Genomic DNA, 3,692 nt, shown 5'->3' on the forward strand with positions numbered 1-3,692 from the left:
ATCATAGGCGGGCGCAAATCGATAGGGCGACCGCAGTATGCAGTAACATAATTACCATTTATTACCGCAATTTATACGACACGGACGTTGTTGCCACGAACCGCTGCTCAATTAAAACTAAGGAACGCGACCGTGTATAAGCTCATGCACGCGACCACGCTGAAATATTATCATTTTATCCTACGATATCAGATTTAGAGAGTGTCACTCAATAATTTTAATTACTGAGGTTTACCTAAAACGTCTAATAACTGTTAACATATTTTGTTATCATCGAATTAATTCCTATAATATTATTACTTTCACAATCTCTTCTTAAATCTGACAAATAAATGTATAAGATAAAGATAATCATCGATAATTAATTAAATTAGAAAATGCATCTTCGCAAATAATTAATAATTTATTCATCTTCGGTTCATTATGTCACAAGTCAGGATTCGCTTTAGCCAAGATTAAAACGCGGTTGTACGCGATAACGGAGGATAATCCTGGATAAAAAAAAAAACAGAATAAATGATATCGCGGTGACACAAGCGTTAAGCAGGATGATTACACGACCATATATCTGAATTAGGAACGAGCGTCCATAACTCATTACGCTCACAATTCTCTTTCGTCAGACGGTCGCACGCCGCTCGCATAAATCACAATTTGCCCTACTGATGGTCGCAGGTGGACAGGAATAGCGGGATGCAGATCTAAAAAGCTATGATTGCATGCGACGTAGCACATGGCTGAAACGTGCGACGCGTGTAATCGATCTCGGGGCGATCTTTAGCGCCGGTAATTACAACGACGTTTTTTCCTTTTTGCCTTAATCAATCCAATAATTCTTCTTGACACCGGCGGTCTAAGGGCAAACGGGTTAAGTGCTCCATTCAATTAATTTTCACCACTAAGAACACAAAGATATACTGCACGTATTATTTTTTTGCTACATTCTAAAATATAGCATCCATATATGTTTTTATTCAATTTAAACTTGTATAAAGTGGAACAGAAAATTCTCATACAGACTTTCTTATAAAATTCAAAAAAAATTTTCCTTATTAAAAATTTGATTGCGTCTTTTCGGAATTTTTTTTAAATTATACTATTATTAGTATGAAAGATTAATCTCCGAAGACGCGTTATTGTGCCAATGTATACAGACAAACTATTTTAGACTCATTAATTCCAGTTTTTTAAAAAATAGTAGAAAGAGATATTCCAAGGCACGAATGTGACACACCTCATATTTCCATTATATAACTAAGGAAAAATACGCTGGATGACAGATATAACGCGCTGCCAGCTGCTTTTACCATGATTAGTGCGCGATGCGATGGAAAGCTGCGTGCACACGCGTAGGCACGCATATACGCGTAAGCAAACACAAACGTCGGGGTGCATCGACGTATTCGAACATATGCGTAAACGTCGCATTCAGGTTGCAACGTTAACTTACGTAATGCGAGGTACCGACAACTAGCGCATTCATATTAGGTTTTCTCTCGAAAAATGTGAATCATCTCGTGTGTCCTGACGTCGGTTCCGCCGGTGTATCGCCTTCTTCGTGTTGCCACGATTTTTTTCATTTGTCAAATATTAAAATATAAAACGTAGAGCTGACTGATCAAAGCGCGACGTCGAAGTATAAAGGCTTAATTATTTCGAGACATCGCAACTACTGCTGTATAAGCCTGCAGAACTCTCTTTTGCCCTAAAATCATGATTTAAGAAATTAGTCGCTTTTTGTAGATTGTTAGATTAATAGATCATTAATTTCGGAAACCCGTAATTCTCTCCCGAATCGAAGGCATTATAATTAAAGCATGCATTCAAATAACATTTTTTAAATATCTCCTTTTTGCATTTTTTTGTATAACGTTTTATCATAATAATCTTATAATAATCTATTAATAAATAATATAAATATTCATGAGATGTCAATGTAAAATAATAAAAATATCAAATAATTGTCAAAATAAGATTTAAGTTTAATTGGCAATGAGTTTTCATAATTTTTTTATTATTTTATAATGTATATTTATTGTTATAATATTATGTCTTTTCAGAAGACAAGATTTCAGATTTACCACGGAAAGATTAAAGATATGCATTACGAACAACTCCAAGCAAAGTTTCGCATAGCTCTCCGTGCATGGATCTGCGTCGTTCGTATAATGCGAGTCATATTATACGGTTTGTCGCAGCGAGACACGCCGGAGATACATATAAGTGACGGCCCTTCTGCGTGTACTTCTATCCCATATGCTCATTACTGCGTCTCGGGTTAAGCCGGTCGTGTTTAGCGCTCGTTGACGGTCGATGCGCCAAAGAAAATCAGCTTTTCCTTCTCGTCGTCTTTTTTCCAATTGCGGGTGATGAAGGCGTTCATTCATTACGCGTCTTATTATAATTGACAGGTCAAGTGGCGAGCCAAGATATCTGTCTCGTTACGGATCTCGTCTAGGGATGATATTAAGTTTATACGTATTCGCAAATCTCAATTCAATCCGGCATCTGAATATCGTTTCATTATGATAGAGTAATCGTTCGAGGAGTAAAGATAGATTTGTTTTCAATACGATATAAAAAAAGTCGATACAAATTTTACTTTATTGAGATTCGTAGTAAGCAAATCTATTTCTCGTCTTACAATTATACTCACGAGATTCGGATATATTCTTAAATCGTTTGCAAAAGATTTTATCTCATTTCCAGCTACATCCCGCGTGATCCATGGTGCATTAGGCGAATGTTGCATTCTCACATGCGACGCGCATTCACCAAAGGGAAACGTTTAATTGCGTTTAATATTTCTGCTCGGTGGGCAGAACCGATGATTATCCCATAATATTACGGGAAATATTCAGTTTCGATTACACCGGACCGCAAACGTTACAATGCTAGAAATAATTAACGCATAATACTTGCGAACGGTATAATATACGTTGCGCATAATGTATATCTCGCCAATATTTTTGTAGACATTAATCCATGCGTGATCTCAACGAAGAGCTATGAAGTTTTAATCACGTTATTAATGGACGTTACGATTATCGGACGTTTTTTAATTAATTCCAAGCGGACAACATATGTAACTGGGTGAACAATGCATTGTTGCTAATGAGACTTTTAAATTATATTTCAATGTATAATTTGGAAAAAATTTTCGTTTTATATTGTTATGCAGCAAAATACATATATCAATAAATTACTCAAATTGCAATAATTGTCAATTTTGTATAATTTTTATTTTTTATTTTTACTTTTGTTTTATTAAATGAAACTTTTTTATGATGACTCGCCGTTTTAATTAAGCTTGGCTTCAGTTCGGCGTATAAGTAATCTAAGAACCTAAGCAGATAATATATCCGACAACGCATTCATGCGAAAGCGCATGTTCGATCAAGTTCGATCCCCTAATTCATTAGCATAGAATTTCAAGCGAGACAGTACGCTTTGTCCGATGGGCATTATAATAATTTAGCGCCATGCTGTGTTAGCGCCAGGAATACGACTGGGTTCGCTCGCTCTGCACAATTGGCTTCCACCTGATACGAAATAGACGCAACTGGTACTCGATGGTACTCCATTCGTATTATGCCAAATGCGGTGCAGATAGTAATTGGCTTCCTCTATCGTGGACCCACGGTGAAAAGCAGTTATCTTTACGGCAGTTATCTGAACGCGTCTGTGCAAAT

The sequence above is a fragment of the Temnothorax curvispinosus genome, unplaced genomic scaffold (genome assembly GCF_003070985.1).
Source record: "Temnothorax curvispinosus isolate PA1 unplaced genomic scaffold, ASM307098v1 QBEX01016800.1, whole genome shotgun sequence".
NCBI lineage: Eukaryota > Metazoa > Arthropoda > Insecta > Hymenoptera > Formicidae > Temnothorax > Temnothorax curvispinosus.